General features: G+C 44.9%; 1 protein-coding gene across 2 annotated transcripts in view; it reads left to right on the forward strand.

The window, feature by feature from the left end:
- The first annotated feature begins 2583 nt into the window (after nt 1-2583).
- Nucleotides 2584-23760, forward strand: part of C1H11orf24 (chromosome 1 C11orf24 homolog) — a 34418-nt gene continuing 13241 nt past the window's right edge. Inside the window, exon 1 of one of the 2 annotated variants that reach the window (XM_066633049.1) lies at nt 2584-2750. The gene's annotated coding sequence lies outside the window, so the exon portion shown is untranslated. Of the gene's footprint in view, nt 2806-23760 lie in introns of both variants that reach the window. The other variant, XM_066633050.1, reaches the window with a different exon arrangement.

Here is a 23760-nt window from a genome sequence, read left to right on the forward strand (position 1 = left end):
GTTCAGGATGTGGACTTACCTCCCTGCATTATAATCTCTGCGCATGAACTGGAGGTTGTCCATGACTTTGTACCTTGGCTCAACGATCTCCGACACTCTTTCTCTCGATACCGAGCTAAACAAACGCATCGGTAAAGCAGCTACCACGTTTTCCAGACTCACAAAGAGAGTCTGGTCCAACAAGAAGCTGACGGAACATACCAAGATCCAGGTCTACAGAGCTTGCGTCCTGAGTACACTTCTGTACTGCAGCGAGTCATGGACTCTTCACTCACAACAGGAGAAGAAACTGAATGCTTTCCACATGCGCTGCCTCCGACGTATTCTCGGCATCACCTGGCAGGACAAAGTTTCAAACAACACAGTCCTGGAACGTGCTGGAATCCCTAGCATGTATGCACTACTGAAACAGAGACGCCTGCGTTGGCTCGGGCATGTCGTGAGAATGGATGATGGCCGGATCCCAAAGAATCTCCTCTATGGAGAACTCATGCAAGGAAAGTGCCCTACAGGTAGACCACAGCTGCGATACAAGGACATCTGCAAGAGGGATCTGAAGGCCTTAGGAGTGGACCTCAACAAGTGGGAAACCCTGGCCTCTGAGCGGCCCGCTTGGAGGCAGGCTGTGCAACATGGCCTTTCCCAGTTTGAAGAGACACTTGGCCAACAGTCTGAGGCTAAGAGGCAAAGAAGGAAGGCCCATAGCCAGGGAGACAGGCCAGGGACAGACTGCACTTGCTCCCAGTGTGGAAGGGATTGTCACTCCCGAATCGGCCTTTTCAGCCACACTAGACGCTGTTCCAGAACCACCTTTCAGAGCGCGATAACATAGTCTTTCGAGACTGAAGGTTGCCAACTAACTAACTGTTTCAGCAGCTACATTGGCTTCCCATTTGCTTCAGGTCTCAATTCAAGGTGCTAGTTCTACCATTTAAGGCCCTCCATGATTTGGTTTCAGGTTATCTGAATGACTGCATCCTTCCATACATTCCAGTCCATCCAGCTGAAGGGGTTCTTCTACAAGTGAGAGGGGTGGCAACCCTTAGGGGTTTAGCCTTCTCTGTAGTGGCACCACAACTATGGAATTCCCTTCCAGGGGAATTGAGAACTACTCCCTCCCTCATGGCTTTTCAGCAAGCACTCAAAACATACCTGTTTTGTCTGGCATTTGGTTGCTGAGTAGATATTTGCCTTCTGCACCTCTGAAATACTGCTGTGACTTGACTACCTCCCTGAGCTTATTTGTTCCCCTAATGGCTCAATGATATGTGCTAGGTCTTGCTTTGTTTTTTGTGTTTCACTGTTTAAGGGCCCAATCCTATCCAATTTTCCAATGCTGGTGCAGCCATGGCAACAGGGCATGCATTGCATCTTGCAATTGGGGGGCAGTCACAGCTGTCTCCTTAGGTATGGGGACATTTGTACCCTTACTTCAGGGCTGCATTGTAGTGCACCAATGCTGGAAAGTTGGATAGGATTGGGCCTTGACAGCCCAATCCTATCCAATTTTCCATTGTCCGTTCAGCCATACCAGAGGGGCATGCACTGCATATTGTGGTGCGGAGGCAGTTACAGAGGTATTTGTTCCCTACCTTGGGACTGCACTGTGGCTGCACTGTGGTGCTGAAAAGTGAATAGGTTTGGGCTCGAAGCCATTTCTGCCCAACAACATTGCATACATGCAACAGGTATCAAATGTGTACACCTGTGGGCTGGGCAGGAATGGATTAATGTTAAACCTACCTACTGTTTATAATGCTTTGTTTGATGTTTTTTCTTCTTACCTGTTATGACAGTTTGTACTTTATTATGGAGCTTTGTAAGCCACTTTGGGTATTTGCTTTGGCATGGGAAAGGAGGGATAAAATTTGTTAGGTAGGTAGGTAGGTAGGTAGAAAGATAGATAGATATTGTGACAATGATGTGGAAACTAAAAATCCTTATGGCCCTGCATTTAAAATCAATATGGATTTGATTTGCTGTGGCATTTCTTGAATGTTGCTCATTTGGAATAATGTTTCTCTGCCCAATGGGTGTTTTTATTTTTAAAGTTATTCTCATCTCCAAAATTCTTCCAAATTAGGTAGGATAAACATGAAGCTATAAATAAAATATTGATTCACAGATCGCAGTCTGGTGCATGGAATTACAGTCTACTTCTTCTGCTGGCTTGTTTCTCCCCTTCTTTAGTCCACTGGGAAAAGCTGCTTCTTGCAACCTGCCTCCAGCTAAACAGGTTCCTTCTGCCTGCTGAATAGGGCTGCAATCCACACTTACTTGGGAGTAAGCCCCGTTGACTCTAATGGGATTTACTTCTGAGTAGGCATGCAAGGCTTGCTGTAGCCCTGGCCGGGTTATGCAACGCCGTCCCCTGACGCCACGTGGTGCGCCTGTGAAGGAAGGCTCTTTCTCCGGCGTGGCCGCGGAAGCCCAGCCAGGCAGGCAGTTCTGGGCTCCCGGGGATGACGTTCTGCCGGGGAGGAGGGAGGGAGAGGGGGCGTGGCTTCCCCGTGAGGCTCCAGTGCCGAGGAGGCAGGTGGGCGTGGCGTCGCTACCCAGGGGCGGGGCCGCGCGGAGGCACGTGGCGGGGGCCGTCCCTCTTCCCTGTGGCTTCTGCAGCTGCGGCGTCCTCCCCGTGGGCCCGCCGGGCGGAGAAGGGATGTGGCTGTCTCGGGGCCGGTTCGTACTCCCGGCGACTTCCGCGGGCTCTTCTTGGGGGAGTGCCCGGCGACTCTCCGGCCTTGCAACCTGTGAGAGCCCCTGGAGCTGGAGGGAGGGCGCGGGGCGGCTGCCGAGGGAGTCGCGGTGGGTCCCGCCGCTTCCTCGCTGAGTTCCAGGGCGGGGAGGAAAGCGGCGCCTCCGCTGCCCCGGGTGCCGTCCAGCGCGCCTCGCGCGGAGGAGGAGGCTCCGTTGGGGGGAGGCGAGGGGCTTGCAGCCTCCCCGGGGTTGGCCCGCGCGGGGTGGGCGAGGACCGGCTGGGCTCGCCTCACCGCCTCTTTCCGCGCGAGGAAGGAGCAGGAGGCTGGCGGTTCGCACTGCTCAGTCCTTGCGTGGGAAGCGGGAGCAAAGAGCCGCATTTGGCCCAGTTGGGGCTTCTTTCCTGCAGTGGGGTGTCCAAGCTCAGGCTGCCGTCCTGGCCACACTTTCCTGGGAGTTGGCCCCACTGACTAGAATGGGACTCACTTCTGAGTAGAGAGGCATAGGCTGCCATCCTGTCTACACTTACTTGGGAGTAAGCCCCATTGACTGTAATGGGAGATGCTTTCGAGTAGACATTCATAGGATTGGGCTCTTAGTCATGCCAACCCCTTCTTCGTGGAAACAAGTTACAATGGCAGTGGAGGGAGGGAGGGAGGATGGAGTTTTGAGGAGAGAGGCCTGGATAAGAGTTCTCTTCCTGGAGCTGCTGCTGAGGGAGCCGCCTTCCTCTCCCACCAGTTCCAAAGTGTGTCACTGCAACTCTAAAAGTAGCATTGCATATCACAGGTCTGGGCAGACTGTTATTTTTCTTCCCTGTGGAATGGGAGGCCTTCTGAAGTGCTGGCAATCCTACTTTGGAAAAGGATGGTTCTCAGAGGTTTAGGCCAACATCCCCTACTGGTCCTTGGTCAGGTTATTTTGAAAGAAATGTCAGAAATATAAAGCAAATTAAAATACGTTTGCTGACACAGATGAGCATCTGTGCAAAGGAGATAGCGCACATTGTTGGCAACCTTCATTCTTGAAAGACTGGTATCACACACATTTAGACATGCAATATGGCATGCAGAACTTGGAGTTGTACACTGAATACAGCAAGATGTGCTGTCTTATTTTTATCCACTATTTTTTTAGATTGAGAATAGTTTGAATCAGATGTTTGTTCTTGTTCTCCTTTGTCTCTTTGCGTTCCTGAGCTCACCTGAGACCAACAGGTGGTCACTTCACTCTGCTGACAAGAGTATGAAAGGCATTGACCCGTGGAGCAAGAAAATGCTCCTTGGAACGCTTGGAACAGGAAACTGCACCTGTTGTATAGGTTCTGAGCTATCTGAGACAGAACAGGAGAGGGATCTTGGGGTGGTGGTGGACAACCCAGTTTGCAGCAGTGGTTAAGAAGGCCAGTCTTATACTAGGGATCATTACAAAAGGTATTGAGAGTAAAGCGGCTAATATTATAACGATGCTGTACAAATCGATAGTAAGGCCATATCTGGAGTATTGCATCCAGTTCTGGTCACCACATCTCAAGGACACAGTGAAAATGGAAAAGGTGCAAAAGAGAGCAACTAAGATGATTACTGGGCTGGGGCTCCTTATGAAAGGCTACAGCATTTGGGGCTCTTCAGTCTGGAAAAAATGCCTGAGGGGGGACATGATTGAGACATACAAAATTATGCATGGGAAGGATAGAGTGGATAAAGAGTGCTCTTTACCCTCTCACACAACACCAGAACCAGGGGACATCCACTAAAATTGAGTGTTGGGAGAGTTAGGATAGACAAAAGAAAATATTTTTTTAATCAGTGTATAGGTAGTCTGTGGAACTCCTTGCCACAGCATGTGGTGATGGTATCTGGCCTAGATGCCTTTAAAAGGGGATTGGACAAATTTCTGGAGGAAAAGTCCATCACAGGTTACAAGCCATGATGTGTATGTGCAACCTCCTGATTTTAGATATAGGCTATGTCAGAATGCCAGATCCAAGGGAGGGCACCAGGATACAGGTCTCTTGTTGTCTTGTGTGCTCCCTGGGGCATTTGGTGGGTCACTGTGAGATACAGGAAGTTGGACTAGATGGGCCTATGGCCTTGATCCAGGGGGGCTGCTCTTATGTTCTTATGTGTTGGTGTTGCAGCAGACTCTATCTGCTGTACTGAATAGCCCCCCTAAACGGAGAACTGATGGCTAACTGGCAGCCAGTTAGAAGGTTCTAAGCTGTGCCTGGAGTGTAATGCTTTGTGGCCCATTCACAAATTGGGTTTAAGGCTTAGTGGTAGCCTTTGGAGCAGTTTCTCATAAGTGCAGACCTTGTCCTTGTTTGTTTGCCACTGACATACTTCCTGGAGTGATTTGGTCAGTTTTGTGCAAAGCTGTGGTCTGATCTAGCAGCTGTTGCCTGTTCTCACATCAGCAGTCCAGAGGTCATCCTTAGGAATGTATTTGCATAAAGAAACATAGCAGAATCAGAAACTTGTGAATCAGAGACCACAGCTACATCCAGCAGTGATGTCTTTGTCAATAGCTGGGAAAAGGGGCTACTGCTACTTCAGAAATTCCTGCTGGCTGCACACCTGTGGTAGGATGCTTGATGTTGGGTAGGCTGAATTTCTGCTTGAAAGTGTGGATATGACTGTGGCTGAGGGAAAATCAGAATTACTTGTGCGTTTGAACAGCTCCTGAACTTCTTGCACAGATAATCAAAATAATATTTTGAATCCGGTTTGAAAGTGACTCTTGGGCTTGTAGGGAGCCCATTTGTGAATTTTGTGTATTGAGTATATATGTAATAGGAAAAACTGAAATTATTCATCTTAGCAAGGCTTAAAGTGCTTGCCTGTTCCTTAAATTGGTGTGAGCGCTCATAACCAAACTCCAGGCTGTTTCACTTCTTTGATTCACCCACAAGCTTTGCCTTCCACCCCCTCTCCCATTTTTCTGCATATTGAACTACTTTATCTTTCTTGTTGCATTTGACTTGCTTTGCTTGAGTTATCTGGCAATATCAGCTTTCTGACACAGAGTATTGGCTATCTGATTATGACATTTGGGTCATATTGGGTATTGTGTGCCTTGGTCTGTAGGAGTGCTAGTACTGTATATTCATTGCCCTTATTTGTGGCAGGAAGTTGGATTTGATAGCTTTGGGTTCCTTTTCAGCTAAGAAGACTTTTAACTATGGGAATCCAAAACCTCTAAGTATATCTTATGAAGGAATTTTGTAGCTCATGGAATCTTTAAATTATAGCTGGACTCTTTCTTGAAAAGATATCTGTAAATACTTCAGTCTGACCTTTGGAAAAACAAAATAGCTGTTTAACTGCAGGTTCATATCTTCTGATGTTTCTCTGGATTTTTTGCACACAGTCTCCATAGGATCAGAGCAGGTTTTATGGCTTCTGCATTGCTGACCTTTGAAGCTACCAGAAGTCTAATGTTAACATGATGATACTGAAGCATTGCTTTCTTCTTTAAAGAGACTTTACCCTTTTCTGTCTGATAAGCATGAAAATCTTTCTGGTTTATAATGTTGGCTCACAAAATGGGAGTGTCTCTAAAGCAATATTCAGGCATCTCAAGAAAATATGCACACACTTTATGATGTTAAATTTATTATAACTCTTACACAAACAGGTCTACCGTCCTTATCTGTGGGTTTGCAATCTGTGGATTTGACTACAGTTGGATTGCAAGCCCTGGCTGGAGGGCTTCAGAGGACCTCCCAGACATGACTGGAAGGTGTGGGGAGGCCTGCCGGAGCTTTCATAAAGACATGTCTGCTATTTCTGGTCAGGCCTCTCTGTGAATTTAACTATTCACAGATATCAATATCCACAGGGGGTCCAGGAACAGATCCCTCATGGATACTAAGGGCCCACTGTGCTGCATATAGTGTGCACAGAAGCAGTAGCTTGACTCAGTTAATTAGTTAATGATCCAGACATCACTTACATCATTGACTAACAAATCTGCAGCCATACACCAATGTGTGTGCTGGGATGGTTCCACACAGCTCTTCAATTGCTGCTCTTGGATGTTCACGTGTTGCAGGTTTTCTATGATAAAGTATAGCCTTTACTTTTGTTGGTTTTGGGGGGCCATTTTCAATTATAACCACATTTCAAATTTTGTTCATGTGCTTTCCTTTTTGTCCAGTTTCATCTGACATTTGTTTTGCCAGATTCCAAGGACCACCTAGAGAATTATGCCCACTTTATGCTAATTAACTCCCCTTCTTTCCCCCAAAATGACCCTGGTTCTGCCCTGCAGTACTGCTGGACCCCACCACCAGAGTAGCTTGCCTGTTTAACCTACAGAGGTCCTCCTTCCTCCCCTCTCCTGCCAGCAGCTCCTCCTGCCACTACAGCAGCACATTGGTCCTCCACAGGTCTTGGGCGTGGCAGCCAAACACCAATCTCCAGCAGCCTCCAAAGTCCATTCACACATCAGTCCATCCACAGTTCCAGTAGTCCCTGCCTTCCTCCTACTACCCACACCAAACTCTCCCTTCATTAGGTGCTTTTATGCCTGAGGGTCCTATTGCCTTCAAGTGGCTGGAGCTGTGCAGCACACTCCCTGCTAAATGCCCAGGCCTTAACCCTTAAAGGGGCCTCTGCTGACACCACATCCTATCTCCTTGAGGTATCTTGTGCATTTCCATTACAACATTCATAGATGTGCTATGCACTTTTGTTCAGCTTTTGAATGGACTATTCAAAGCCAGAATTTATCCTGAAGGAGCAGAGCATGGCATTGGCTGAACTTGTTAACCATGAACACATGGCAGCAGGAAATCCTGAACATGTTGTATTCCAGTTATTCATTCATAAGTTACTTCTTGGCATGGACAGCCAGTTTTGCATGCATTAGCATGTGTTATATAGTTGTTTACATTTCTTGCCGACTAAATTAAATCAGGCTATGCTTTGCCATTTGTTCATTATTTTTGTCCATTCTTCTGAGTAGAGACCAGAGAAAGTGCAAGGCTATATACTCATTAAAATATGTACAGGGGCCCTCATTATCTACAGGGATTCAGTTCCTGGAACTTCTGCATATATAGAAACTGCAGGTAATGAAACTGTGGTTTTTGGGGACTCCGCCCACCACCCTCCAAACTCGACTGGAGCTGGGCTTCAGTAAGGCCTGGAGGGTTCTGAGGCCCGCAGAGGCTGTGCATAACTGCCTGCGGATGCTGTGGGCCTCAAAATGCTTGAAAATGAAAAAAGCACTACTTCCGGTTTTAACTTGTAAAAAGCGTCACTTTTGGTTTTATGATAAAAGTGGCATTTTTTTCTTTTTCAGGCATTCTGAGGCCCTCAGCAGCTGCGGGCAGTCATGTGTGTCCTTTATGGGCCTCAGAAAACCCCCTGAACTTGACCGGAGCAGTGCTGTGGTTGGGCTCGGAGGGGAGGGGCTGTTCAGTACCCATCGATAACTGAAATCCACTGATGCCAGGTACATGGGTAACATGGGACCCCCATGTACGTTTTTTGAGATTCCCTGTAGTTTGTGTTCAAATACATTTCCTATACCAAAAAAGAATAGACACAATCTTGCTCTACTCTTTATTTCAGACTTTAAATCAACCATTTTCAACCACTGTGCCATGGCACACTGGTGTGCCGTGAGTGGTCCACAGGTGTGCCACAGGAATTTGGTGGAAGGTCATTTATTAATAGGGCCAGTGGGAGATGTGAGCCCCCACTGGCAGCATGGTGTGCCTTGTCAGTTGTCAAAAACCTGGTGGTGTGCCTTGAACATTTTTAGTGCCTTGTCAGTGTGCCATGAGATGAAAAAGGTTGAAAACCACTGCTTTAAATATTTCAAGATTCCTTCAGATTTTGAAATATCAAGTTACAACTTGTGATTAGTGATGCACTTTGTGATCCTGTTTGAAGGCTGGGGATCCTGGGAAGAGTAATGTATATCTTGATATACTTCACCATGTACATGGCCCTTGACTGAAAGGCATAGAGTGGGATGAGTGTCCTTCCATTTGTCTGCTTGTATAGACCCTGCCTTAACGTTGGCTTTGGATGTGGGGCATCTGTAGCCTCATTTCTACCTGTTTATGAATCTCAGACATTACAGAAAGCTGTGATTGCATCTCCTGTTCTTTTAGCTTAATAGCAGCAGATGCGGTCCCTAACCTCACTGAAAATCTAACTGGACTAGATGTACTTTGTACAAGTGTACATTGTAGCCTTATGCTGATAACATTTAAAGCTTCCCTGGAGTCTTTTGTAAAGGTTCATATGGCTTCTGTCTGTCTGGATGTGTTGCATACAGTGCTGCATATAGTGAAGGTGCAACATTTTTGATATTTTTCTACCTCTGAACTATGGTTAAAGGCAATCCTGACTAGCATTGTTATTGAAGTTTGGAACAAGGGTTTACAGATTCTGCCTTAAAAGAATCTGATTAACAGTAGTAGTTAGAACTGATGCAGATATAATGCTACAATTTACTTATAATTGCTGAGACTTGCTTAGAAACCATCCATGTGGCCTCTGCAGGGTCAGAAGCATGGAATTAAAGTATTTTAAATATTTAAGGTACCTAGAATTGGGGTACTAGGACATAAAAAAAGCACAAAACATTGATCTGAGTATCTGCCAGTTAAAATTATATGTAACATTTCTGTATTTGTTGTGTGTTTATGCCTTCCCTTTTCTTGTAGCTCAGGGTGACATGCAAGATTATCCTTTCATTTTATGCTTGTTGTAACCTTGTGAGGCAGGTTAGCTAAGGAAGTGACTGACTGAAACTTAGCCAGTGGGCTTCAATGGCTGTGAGCGGGGTTTGAACCCAGGTCTTTCCCTTATGAACGTGCTGGTGTAACCACTATACATACTGGTTCTCAGTTCTATACATGCTACAGTGTATTTCAGGTGTTCAAAGCTGCATACTTGTTTAAGTATCTTTACAGTAATCTTTACAAAGGGTTGGTTAATATTGTTGCTATCATCTCCATATTGCAGATGGCAAAGAGACTAAGAGAATACAGGTTGAGACTAAGTATTTGTGTGGGTTCTGTTCCAAGCACTTATGTGGATGGCAAAAAAGCACTATAGCAAATCAATTTTAAAAACAAAGTTTCTTTGCTCCAGTGATTTAAAAACAGCCTTGCTGACCTTTGTGATGTAAGATAAGAGTCATTAAGAAGACAATCTATCAGCCTTCACTCTCATTAGCCTTCAGACAATCCTTCACTCAGCCCCTCCCTTCACCAATGCAAAATGATCACCTTTCTTTTACTCAGGGGGAAGGGTGGGGTCTGCTGGAGAGAGAAGGATTGATGGATTGTCAACCAACTACCCCCCTCTCTCTCATTAAGGAGGCTATTGTTAAAGGACTTCAGTTTTTTAAACTGATTTTAAAGGGATGCATTTTTCCTCTTCTCCAGGGATCAGCCCATTCCTTCTCATTTGCAGGGGCCATTTGTGTTGAGTCAAACCCGTGTATAAAAAAAATCTGTGTATAAATAGGCTGGACCTGTAGTAGCTTTCTGGGACTACCCTATAAGTTCATGATTGAAGTGAGGTGAACTGGGAACTTCCAGACTTGCTCTTAGCAGCGATACTGTTTGAACAAACACAAACCATCTCAGGTTCCTGCAATTGCATGCAATCTGATTGATGTCATGGTTAGCAACTAACATAGCTTTCCTCCTGTTGGTGAGTTCTACCTGCAGCAACTATTTTGCTCCACCAAGCTTTTAGCTATTGGATACCTGATTCCTGAGGATTGTACCTCATGCATGTAATGAAGTGAAGTATAATCCACAAAAGCTTTTTATGCTAAATGAATTAGTTGGTCTATGAGAATCTACTTTTTGCATGACTTGGCACATCTTAAAACAATTGTTCTTGGAGTGTTGTAAGCATAAAGGCATCATTACATGCACCCGTTTTAGTCCTCTTTCTGTAGTTGTGTGGGGGGCATCACTTGGAAACCAAAGACAGACCATAGTAGTGTTCAGAATACTGTTGCACTTGTCCCATTTGGTTTCTTAGCTGAGCCTGATCACCTAATGCAATACTTGTTTCTTGGGGTGATTCTAGCAGTATGGAAGAGTCAGTAGTGTGTGAAGATCTCTTCGCTAAAGTCTTGATAATTAAACTTTCTCTTGCAATTTTTTTCCTGGTAGGATTTCAGTGAAACAGCTTTTTCCTCTGCACTTCCATTTAAAATGGCCTCCATCCTCCCCCACACTTCTGGTGTTTATAGCGGTGAGCCTGCTTTGTAGACATTTAGGTATTGTTGTGCTATAAGTTTTAGATACCCATACAATACAGAGGTAAAAAAATTATCTACAATGTGTACAAAATGTTTCTAGAACTTTAAGGACCACATGGTATGTCAGAACCATAGAATTTTTACAGTTGTATCACTGTGCTATCAAAAGTTTTGCAAAGAGAATATTTTCTTTATTGTTACACTAATACAGGGGTGTCCAAAGTTTTTGGCAGGAGGGTCATATCAGCTCTCTGACACTGTCAGTTGGGGAAAAAAGAATGAATTTACATTTAAAATTTGAATAAATTTACATAAGTTTACATAAATGAATATTTTAAAGATGAACTTATATGAATGAATGACGGTCTTGCGATAGCTCAAGGCCTATAAAAGTCCTTGCACAAAGCAAGGCTGGCCTTTGCTACCACTGCTGCATCACAGACATGAAACAGTGGAGGTAGCCCTCCTCCCACAGCTCACATGAGAGGTCAAACAGTCGCCCTCACGTTGAGATCAGTTGCGTCAGGCCAGAGTGGGCTCCAACAAATCTCTGGAGGACCAGAGGCTCATTGGAGACCGGGGGCTCCCTCAGGGCCACATTGAGAGGCCGCAAGTGGCCCCAGGGCCGTGGTTTGGGCACCCCTGCACTAATAGAAAACACTTTCAAAGTATAACTATAAATGATTGCTCCCTCATGTCTCTGGTCATGTCCTGAAGCAGCTGGAGATGCCACAAAACCTGGGAACTCGCTGCCACCACTGCTGAGTAAGTCCCCCAAACCCTTTTTTCACATAGTTGGTGCCATTGCTGCCATCCTTGCCAAGACGCCACCCCCTTACCAGCCCCTGCAACCACTCATGTTCCTTTACCTTTCAGTAAAAATTGAGAACCACTGATCTAAAGGGCTGCCTAGTTTTGTGATTGCAGTAAGCCTTCTGGACCCTGCCCCTTTGTGGCTGCAAACCCTGCATCACCTGACAAGCTATTCCTGAAACTAAAGGACCTTAAGAAATTGCCTCTAGTTTAACCTGAGCTCTTGTTTGGAATAGAAAGAGCGTGGGGTATGTACTTGTGGAAGTGCTTCAGCTTACGAAGCTGCACAGTTTCATTCCACGTTGTCCATTCAGTGCAAAAATGAAAGAAGGCAGATACTGTACTTAGTTCTGCTGGGTATTCGGGCACTATGACCAAGAGTCTGCAGCCTGCCCAGGTCCTACAGTCACTCCATCTGAGGTGCAGGTCATCTTCCAGCACAGGGTGAAGTAAGTGGCCTGTGTGGATCATGGAAATCAGCTGTGTGTCAGCAGCATGATGAGCCCCCTCAGAGCAATATTGAGGTGCTGTGTTAGCCTGACATCTTTTTCTTTTGTTGTTGTTGCTTCCTAACTATTCTTATTTCAAATTCAGCCCTGCGGTTGATGATGAATGCACTGTTATATTTGAAAATATCTCAATAAATCAAGTGCCAATTTAGGTCCACCACTGATATGGTATTCTCCCTTAGACAACTGCAGGAGAAATGCAGGAAACAACGACAGCCACTCTTTATAGCCTTCATAGATCTCACAAAGGCTTTCGACCTGGTCAGCAGAGACGGCCTCTTCAAGATTCTCCCCAAGATTGGATGTCCACCCAGGCTCCTCAGCATCATCAGATCCTTCCACAAGGACATGAAGGGCACTGTTGTCTTCGATGGCTCCACATCAGACCCTTTTGACATCCGAAGCGGAGTGAAGCAGGGCTGTGTTCTTGCACCAACCTTGTTTGGGATTTTCTTCGCTGTCCTGCTGAAGCAGGCCTTTGGAACTGCAACAGAAGGCATCTATCTCCGGACCAGATCAGACGGAAAGCTCTTCAACCTCTCCAGACTGAGAGCAAAATCCAAAGTCCAGCTGAAATGTCTGCGTGACTTCCTCTTTGCCGACGATGCAGCTGTCACTACCCACTCTGCCAAAGATCTCCAGCAGCTCATGGATCGTTTTAGCAAGGCCTGCCAAGATTTTGGACTGACAATCAGCCTGAAGAAAACACAGGTCATGGTTCAGGATGTGGACTCACCTCCCTGCATTACAATCTCTGAGCATGAACTGGAGGTTGTCCATGACTTTGTGTACCTTGGCTCAACGATCTCCGACACTCATTCTCTCGATGCCGAGCTAAACAGGCGCATCGGTAAAGCAGCTACCACGTTTTCCAGACTCACAAAGAGAGTCTGGTCCAACAAGAAGCTGACGGAACATACCAAGATCCAGGTCTACAGAGCTTGCGTCCTGAGTACACTTCTGTACTGCAGCGAGTCATGGACTCTTCGCCCACAACAGGAGAGGAAACTGAGCGCTTTCCACATGCGCTGCCTCCGACGCATCCTCGGCATCACCTGGCAGGACAAAGTTTCAAACAACACAGTCCTGGAACGTGCTGGAATCCCTAGCATGTATTCACTGCTGAAACAGAGACGCCTGCGTTGGCTTGGTCATGTTGTGAGAATGGATGATGGCCGGATCCCAAAGGATCTCCTCTATGGAGAACTCGTGCAAGGAAAGCGCCCTACAGGTAGACCACAGCTGCGATACAAGGACATCTGCAAGAGGGATCTGAAGGCCTTAGGGATGGACCTCAACAAGTGGGAAACCCTGGCCTCTGAGCGGCCCGCTTGGAGGCAGGCTGTGCAGCATGGCCTTTCTCAGTTTGAAGAGACACTTTGCCAACAGTCTGAGGCTAAGAGGCAAAGAAGGAAGGCCCATAGCCAGGGAGACAGACCAGGGACAGACTGCACTTGCTCCCGGTGTGGAAGGGATTGTCACTCCCGGATTGGCCTTTTCAGCCACACTAGACGCTGTGCCAGAACCACCTTTCAGAGCGCGATACCATAGTCTTTCGAGACTGAAGGTTGCCAATACAAGTTAGCCATTGCTGAAACCAAGCAGTCATTTAAATCTTTTAAGAGCAATCAGGAAGTGTGTGAAGAGCTTTTAATAACCAGTAACATTTGTACTCCAGGCATTTCAAATGGACACCAGGAAATGGCCCTATTGTTGGCCTACTCAATAACCAGCCACAAGTGCAGGGCAATTTGCAGTGGAGCTGTTTACCATTCAATAGTTACTTCTATCTTTGTCTTTATGAGGAAAAAGGTGACTTGCCAGTCTTTTTCAGAAAATGAAGTTCCAAACTCTGGTGCCCAAATGAAGGACTATAACATTTTCTATTTCTTCATGTTTGAATTGATTCTAACTGCTACTTGCATATCAGAAGGATTTCCTATCCCAGTAGTGGCTCTGGGAGTTTTCTGCATTTCCCAAATAGCATGTGACCGAGCCATATGGTTTGTTCTGCAGAGGAAACTATCTGTGGTGTGCCTGCTTTTTGCCTGCAGCGTGCTTGTCTGTGGAAGCTAGTCAGTGGATGGCTGTCCTGTGCAGCAGCTGGCTGGGCTTAGAAGGGACCCAAAAATCCCCCATGTTTGCTTTGTCCTTCCAACAGGCATCCCTTCATGGTTCTCCAGACCAGACTTTGGCAGCCTAGCTTCCTGGTGGTAGAAGTGGTAGGCAGTGCTGCTCACTGGAGTCGCTTACTAGTGTGAGGGATCTCCAGTGCCAATCACATTTAGGCAGATGTTTATTAGCAGACTGGTTGCTGCAGCCAAAGATGGAAATAAGTGGGTGGGACATTGAGAAGCGCTGTCACCACTGCCTGTTCCTTGTAGATGTCTTGAAGAGATGGTTATAGGAAGTGCGTCTGTATTTCCCCCTTTTCCTCCAGCAAACCTGTGCCTAGCTATGATCCCAGAAATTGCAGGAGATATGTGGTGGCCTTTCCCCCCCCCTTGTTTCCCCTACTTGTTGAGTATTCCATTAGATTGGTTCCAAGTCCCTTCTCTGTGACACAAGCAACTCTGAGGCACTCTCATTTTACAAATGTAGACAGAGAACCAATGAACTATTGTACAAGGAGGAGAAGCCTTTTACTGAAGTGAATTAAGGCCTGGAGATTTCACAGCTCCTCATCCAGCACTAGTTAGCAAGTATTTGTAGGGGGGAAATACAGGTTTAGCAGTGGTCTTGTCCTCAGAACTTCTGTTTCTCTCTTGTAGCCATACATACACAACCTGCATGACTGTACCCTTCAGGTGTTTTACTGGTAAAAGATGAGTGAGCTGTGCTCTGCTGTCTTGGGTACATTGAATGAGCGTGACCAAGAGCCAACCTCCCCCCGGTGGGAGAACCATTTGGAAACTTTCTTAGTAATAGTGTGTATGTAATGGTGTGCGCGTGTGCGCACTTGTTATGATAGAAATTTGCTTTAAAGGAGTCTGTTACAAGTGCAACAATTTATTGATCAGCATTTATAAAATTACAGTTCAGCTGACACATTAATATTAGAGTTAAGTGGTTGTCTCTCCTCCCTCCTTTATATATATATATATATATATATATATGTGTGTGTGTGTGTGTGTGTGTGTGTGTATATATATATATATATATATATATATATATATATATATATATATAATAACTTTCAGGGAGTTTGAAAACCGCAGTAACTCCTTGAAGGGGAGGGGAGGGAGGCAGTGGAGGTGGGGGAAGGGAGCAACAAGATCCCCAGGATTGTATCCTCAGGGGGGCTGCAGGGACTGGGATGCACTCACCAGTCCCTGCAGCAGTCTGTCAGGGGTACAGGGAGCCCTGTGTGAGCTCGGGCTACAGTCTACAGGTCTCCCCTGCCTTCCAAAAGTGTAAGTGGAGCGATCATGCTCCACTTCCAGTTTGGTGGAGGTGGAGCGTGATCACTCCACTTTCACTTTTGGAAGGCAGGGGAGACCTGCAGATGCTTGCGCAGGGCTCCCCGCACCCCAGGAAGGCTGCTGCAGGGACTGGTGAGTGCATCCCAGTCCCTGCAGCCCCCCTGAGCGACGTGATCCTGGGGGTTGCGTCTCTGCCTTGGCCATTAAGGGGACAGAGGCCAGTGCTGTCAGGCTAGGGCATCACGATGCCCCAGTTTGGATAACTCTGACCTAAAGAATATAGTTGTGGGTTTTTGAAAGACTAACATGCATTCTATTATTCTGTTGCAGGACCAGTACTTCCTTCTACAAGTGGGAATGCCTTTTGCAAGTGCTGATGTGGTAATTTTTAGGGGCCTGGGGGAGAGTTTCTTATGTGTTCTGGAGTGCAGAAACTTTCAGCAACTCTGAGAAAACATTCCATAGGGAAAAGGTGCCTACTGCCTGAAAATCGTGCATTCCATTATGTGTTTCCTTAATGAAGGTCACATATTTGCTTAAGGGAATTTCTACTTTTCTTGACAGGCAAAGGGTTACCTTAACTAGGAAGAGCTAGAGTGAGTTAGTAGCAAACAGACTCCACACTAAGGATTCACACAGTAAACAAAAATGGATAGAATGTACATTGACAATTCCAGAGCTCTGAGGAAATCTTCAACTTCCCATTGTGCTCCAGGCTGACTGAGATTTCACTATTCTCCCCCCCCCCCATGGCTTTGATCCAATGGTGTACTCATGTTACTGAAAAGCCTCTTCTACTTGTAGAGGTTTTCAACTTGGCAGAAGAGCATTGCATGAGAAAAGTGACCCTCATCCCAGATCTGGCCTAAGACCTCCTGATGCATTAAGCGGCATACCACATGTTGCCCCACCTTACCCAGTAATGTGCCAGCCTTTGCTTCTCCCAATGTCCTAGCTCAGAATTTTCCACTTCACATTTTTTTCTTCCTCTCTGCCCTCCCCTCTTTTTCCAATCCAGGGAGTAGGAGAGGCAGTGAAGGCAAGTAGGCTGACAGAGATGGGCGCTCTATACCCATCTGCTGCCCGAGGCAACCACTTTAGCTGGCCTCATGCACAGGCCAACCCTACCCAATCCAGAGAAATGAATCCGTTTTCTTCAAGCAAGACTTTGCACAAGCTCCTTTTAAGATGTTTAATGACCCATTCCAGTTTAAATGCTGCATCCTGTATCTTCCTTATTTGCTATTTTTTTTGTGCTGGAACATTGTGTGTTGTGGAGTTGTTCTGCAACAAGTTTCTGCTCACATTTATGAAATAGCATGAGTATATTTTCTCCTGTTCATGGTTCTTTGGATCTAAGCCAATGTTGTCAGCAGAGGAGCATCAAGTAACTTGGAATATTGTGAGAATATACCAAGCAGGACTTACTTTTATACTAATTGGTGGGTGTAATCTGCATACAGTCAGCTTACATCATATGCCACCTTGAGTGCAGTAGAAAGGCAGGGTATAAATTCTTTAATTATAAGTCATATATGTATTTTATTTGTGTAAATCCAAGTATTGTATATGTGCTTGGCAAAAAAAAAGAGGAAAGTTTAAATAATGCAAATGATTCCACTCCCCATTCCATTCACTAAATATATAAGAACTTAAGAACAGCCCCACTGGATCAGGCCATAGGCCCATCTCGTTCAGCTTCCTGTATCTCACAGCGGCCCACCAAGTGCCCCAGGGAGTGCACCAGATAACAAGAGACCTGCATCCTGGTGCCTCTCATGCATCTGGCATTCCTTATTCCCCATGTTTTTTTGTGCTGGAACATTGTGTATTGTGGAGTTCTGCAACAAGTTTCTGCTCACATTTATGAAACAGCATGAGTATATGTTCCAGAGTGAGCATAAGATGGGAGAATGAATCTGCTGTTTTCTCAGTTGTCTCACTTCCCATATGTCTCATGTTGTGTGATTTTAGTTTTTAGAGAGACAATACTTTTTTTTTAGATTTAAGGTAACATATTAACTATGTGTGATTTTTGTTCTATGTGCTGGCTTCAGGACCTTCAGGACCCAACTTTTGCACAAGATCTGAGTTTGACTGCATTTACCTTGGATACAGTCAGGACTGATGTCTGCCTGTCTTCAGGTCATTTCAGCAAGGCATGGTGCCTGAGCAATTTCAGGGGCGACCCCATTCATTTGGTCATAAACCAAAAAGCCAGCCAAAAGAAGAACTGAACATTTTTGGAATGACTTCAACTTGAATTTGGAGGGGATGCCAGGTTTCATGAAATCATGTCACCCCACCCATACTCACCATTTCTGCTACCATTGCCAAATCATTTGCTGTCCCTGCTGTTGCTGCTACAGTTTTTGAAAAAGTTCTTCCTCAGACGGGAAGCATTGTGTCTTAATTCTGCTCTCATTCTGATGGTGTCCATCTTGAAGCCAAATTCACACGAGGGCAGAATTGGAAAGTATCATGTCCTGTCTGGAGTGGAAGAACAAAAGCTGAAAGAGGGGGAAAAGTGACCAATAACACTGAGGAAGTTGAAACTGCTTCTTTTAAGTTGGATGAAAATTTGGTACCTCCTTTTTCTCAATACCCACAATTCATAGCCTGTGAACAGAGTGGCCAACTTAGGGGGAAGCTTTTTGGCTCAATTGTAGACCAGAGGTGGAAGCTTCATAGGGCCTGATGGGACCCTGTTGATTCCTTGCAACAGTTGATAGCCACTGGACTAAAAGCTGCAGTACCACCTTTGGTCCATGTGCAGCAAAGCTCAAGCCAGCAATTGCCTCTGTTGCCATGATGGCATAGGGAGTAAAGTGCTTGGGCCCACTGCCAGTGTTTCCACTTGGAGGTATCTGGTGACTTAACAGGTGCCATTTACAGCCACCGATCTATAGCAGTGCTAGTGGTGGGGTGGGAGTAATATGCTTTGTACTACAGCAATAGTTTTTTTGCTTTTCCTCTTTAAGGTTTGCCAGAACATTCATACTAGTAATTCAGATATACTTTTTTTGTGTGGAGTCAGATTATAATGCATCTGTAGCTCTGCTCAGCTTCAACACAAATGGTCCAGAAAGAATATTCCCTACATAATGTTAGCTAGTACATGAGTCCTTATACTTTGGTGTGGGATAATGCGTGCACTCTCATTAGGTCAGTTCTACTTTCCCTTTTTTAATCATTTACAAATTTCATCAGCCTGATTTCAGTAATGTTCCTTCTAGTCTCAAATTTGCATATTATGTAATGGAAAGCCTGCATAAATTTTACAGGAAATTGCTCTCCTGAGTACTTGGCATTGGTTGTGTGTCCTTCTGACATTTCAATCAAGTGTATTTAAGTTTTTGTTTCTACTGTAATGTTAGATGGAACTTTGAGCTTCTCAGTGTGCCTTATCATACATGTATACAGTGTTGCAGGATTCGTGATAGCTAGGCTGTTAGATCACAAAAAGACAGTATAGCTGTACTTGCATTGGGAAACATTTGGGGTTTTTTGTGATCTCCTTTGCAGTACAGGTGCCATTGTCCCCATATCTGCAGGGGTTCATTTTAACTTCCCCCCAGATACAGAAACGAATAAAAGGAGACCTGACAAGTAAATGTTGTCCGCTGGCACTCATTATCTTCCATTTTCTTTAACAATGGGGCATATTTCTTGCTTTTATAGACACTATAAGAGCAAAGTGACAAGCAAGCAGGCAGCCTGCATAATAGGGGGGACATAGTCAGAACATTAGCAGGAAGCAGGACCGTTCCTGCTTCCTGTTAACTTTCTTAGCAATGTGCCTTAGTGGCACCTGGATGGAAGATTAGGCTGCCCAACTTATGCAGTTGTCTCATCCAATACAGAAAAATGGGTCTGCAACATGACTAGTGGTGTTTGCATTGCCTGGTTGACCACTCTTTGCACCACCATTAGGTTAGCACTAATGCAGCTGGTTGAAAACCTGTTTGTGATCTTGTGGGTACCCTGTCTACTCACTTCTTGAATCCCCCAAATACTATTTCATAACAGACATTCTTTAATTCTCTAAAGGTTATTGGTAGTAATCCCATGCTTCACTAGGACTGTCTACCACTTAAGAGGGTCGGAGGGCAGTCAGATTCAAGGTACAGCCTCCTTCCCATCTGCTACATTTTATTTATTTTGTTAAAATTATGTTCTGCCCTATTAGTATAGTTTTAAGGATTATGGATTATTTTTACTCAATCCTCCTCTGTCCAGAGGCATCACTAGGGTTTTCATCACCTAGTGCAAGAGCTTATTGTGTTACCCTCATCATGGATTACCTCTCGTACCAGACCTTACAGAATAAATTACAATATCATACACACAGCCTAAACACAGTGGCATCACTAGGGTTAGTGTAACCCCTATTAACTTTATTTATTTTAATTTATCACAGTACAGACCACCCAACAAATCAGTAACCCAACAAAAAACCAGTGACCAGCATAATGACACTCACACAACTGAATAAAAGTTCTGATACATGGAAATGAGAGCTGACTCATATTAACACTTTATTGGTTCCTTGCTGTGTCATGACACCTCACTGGCTCTTGTAACCATCAATCTCATTGGTCAGTTTTGAGTTAAGAAAATTTAAGTTTTTGTTACATAACGCAGGTGTGTGTTCCTTTTTTGGTTATTTGGCTATAACATTTGATAGAGTACAGATATTTCAATGCAGTATTTCATTGCATTCTGCATTAAATTACCCATTGAATAATATATAACATGATTGTGATATTCAAAAATACCAAGATTTTCACAATTTTGGCCACTAGTGTTGTTACTCATCCCCAGTGATGCATCTCCAGTGCTGTCGGCACGCCCCCTGGTGAAGCCACTCTCTCTATCCACTGAAAGGTTATTTGAAGTTGTGTGGAGCATCGTATAGTTTTCTGCCAGAACATAACAATTTCAGGCATACCATGTTTTTTTCCAAAAATAGATTTCATGTATTTAGTCACCTTGCTGTTTTCTCCCTGGTAGGTCTCTTTCAAGAGAGACCTTCAGGTGGGCACACATTGGTCAGCAACCGTTCACAATGTTCTGTTTGGTGACTGAACAGGAAGTACTACACTGCAGCAACTTTAATAATGCGTTCACACCCTGCAGATACAGCTGCTACTGGAATTTTTAAAAACTAAATGGGGCCAAATCAGCAAATCTCCAATGACCCATAACTACAGTTTTCAGGCTAAGTTCTTGAGAACTGTGGGGGTCCTTGGAAGCTTGTAATGGGAGCTTTAATTACAAGATCAGTTCTGCCTGGAAGCTGCAGGGGGATATTGCATGTGTTCCAGGGCACACTCAATTCACAAGTCAGAAGTGTGGCATAAGAACAGCCCCACTGGATCAAGCCATAGGCCCATCTAGTCCAGCTTCCTGTATCTTGCAGTGGCCCACCAAATGCCCCAGGGAGCACACCAGATAACAAGAGACCTGCATCCTGGTGCCCTCCGCTGCATCTGGCATTCTGACATAACCCATTTCTAAAATCAGGAGGTTGCACATGCACATCATGGCTCGTAACCCATAATTGATATTTCCTCCTGAAACTTGTCCAATTCCCTTTTAAAGGCATCTAGGCCAGATGCCATCACCATATCCTGTGGCAAGGAGTTCCACAGGCCAACCACACGCTGGGTGAAGAAATATTTTCTTTTGTCCTAACTCTCCCAACACTCAATTTTAGTGGATGTCCCCTGGTTCTGGTGTTATGTGAGAATGTAAAGAGCACCTCTCAATCCACTTTATCCTTCCCATGCATAATTTTGTATGTCTCAATCATGTCCCCCCTCAGGTGCCTCTTTTCTAGGCTGAAGAGGCCCAAACGCCGTCGCCTTTCCTCATAAGGAAGGTGCCCCAGCCCTGTATTCATCTTGATTGCTCTCTTTTGCACATTTTCCATTTCTACTATGTCTTTTTGAGATGTGGTGACTAGTACTGGACACAATACTCCAGGAAATTTAGTGTGCATCCTACAACAGTGCTTTTCATAGGTTCTAGTACAAGGGCACGCTTTTTAAAATAACACGCTATTAGGACCCACCTAGATTTATAAGACTAAAAAAAGTCTCATTTTACCAGATGCTCAAGCCTCTGTTTTTTTCCTGTTTACCACAGAGGGTGGAGAGATCCTCCTGGAGCATTTGTTGAGCTCCATGCTCCTTGGACAGGGACCATTCTGGTGGCCTTGCACTCCCCTTTACCTATCCTTCAATAGGAGCAGAGGCAGGTTCGCCTACTCATGAGTAAATGCGCACATGTGGCAGGCTCACTTTTATTTTTCATAGGGCCCAACAGTTTCCTTGTCATCTTTGGGGTAGGTCCCCTTCTCATGTGTTTTCGGGAACATGTGTTCATTGGATTGAGACCGTTCTGGTGGCATTGTGTTCCCCTCAGCCTGCCCTTAGAAATGGACTAAGGCATGTTCACCTGCTTGCGAATAAACATGCACATGCTGGTCTCTTTTGGCTTCCATAAAGATCAATACACTTCAGCTTGTCAGTTGTGTGACCCACCCAAAATTGGATTGTGGCCCACTTGAGTGTCCTGACCCACAGTTTGGGAATCACCATCCTAGAATGTGCCACCTTCAAATGCACTGCAAAGCACTCTGTTTCTGTGACAGGTAGTTTAAAGGTTTCCTAGCAAATGAATCCAAGTAAAGAGAGTTCCTGGAAGGGAGAAAGTTTGATAAGCACTTAGAAGTGAAACATAATTTGGCCCAGCATATGTGAACAAGTTGGTCTTGCAAAAACCAAGGACAGCACACAGATGAATGATGGACAGCCTACACAAGAACAAAACAGTGCAATGCCATAAGTGAGATTAAAAATTTTGCTGTGTATGTAAAGCCTGGGGGATCCTTACTCATGTTAGCAGGCAATGTGTACGCTTTCCAAATATCAAGCTTTAACTCAAAATTATGATCTTGCATATGCAGGCCTGCATGCACACGCGTACACACTTTGTTCATCACGTTCTAGAAGCTGCTATGGTACACTGAATTGCTCTTTGAAGGCTCTCCTATGAAAAATGACTTTGCTGCTGTTTCATTTCTGAAATGTCACTTTGTTTGGAATATTTGAAACAATCCTGTTTAATATAAAGAAAAATGAACTGCCAGGCATTGACTGTATAAAAGGCAGGACACAACAATAAATCTGTCAGTGCAAATCCCTCCAAGGAATAAAAATGGGCCTTGAAACTGAACTGTTGCCTTCTGTGCCCTAATCATGACTGAAAGGCACAAGTGAAATGGTAAATGCACAAACTCCATGTGGGAACAAGGAACTCTTTGCTTTCCACACACTGTTGAAGATTAATAGAACTTTGAAAAGCTGCAATTCAAAGCTTAATTCCCCAGTGGCCCCTTGTGAAGTTTGCATTTTGGCCATAAATGCTGAGGGAGGTGATCTCCCTGTAATTCCCCCTTCCCCCAGGGATGCTGAGAGGGAACCAGCTACACAGCAGTAAGGGTACAATCAAGTTGACAACTTTTGGCTGTAAATAAAGGCATGCTGTTACTGCAGAAATACACATTTTGTTTTGAACTGTCAGTTTTTAATCTTATTTCACAAGTGTATATATACTTGACCTTTGGTGACCTGATAACTACTTATTCACTGTGGGAAGTCAGTGTAGCTCCTGCTATGTAAAACCTCTAATCCTCTGGATTAAGGTTTTCTTCGCAGGTCCCAAGACCAATCTAATTTTTTTTAAGTATGAAGCGGACAACAGTCACATATGTCAAAGCAGTCATCAACAGAAAGTCTAGAAGGTGTTGCTATTGGAAAAGGCATTGCGTGTGCTATTTATTTGCATAAAAGTGCTCAACACCCTTGAGTCAATTTTCCCCTCCGTACATTCAAACTACAACCTTGGTATGCAAAGATATCATGCAAGCAAGAAGAGGGGCATATTTCTGAATAAATAGCCTGTCCCAATTTGTTTTTCCTCAGATTAAAAACTTTCCAGAACCTTCCATGAGACTCATAGGCTGTGGTGGCTATAACCAGATTTGATTGGTGGCCAGCTTGGTTGTC

Source organism: Tiliqua scincoides, chromosome 1 (assembly GCF_035046505.1).
Source record: "Tiliqua scincoides isolate rTilSci1 chromosome 1, rTilSci1.hap2, whole genome shotgun sequence".
In the NCBI taxonomy this organism is placed as follows: Eukaryota; Metazoa; Chordata; class Lepidosauria; order Squamata; family Scincidae; genus Tiliqua; species Tiliqua scincoides.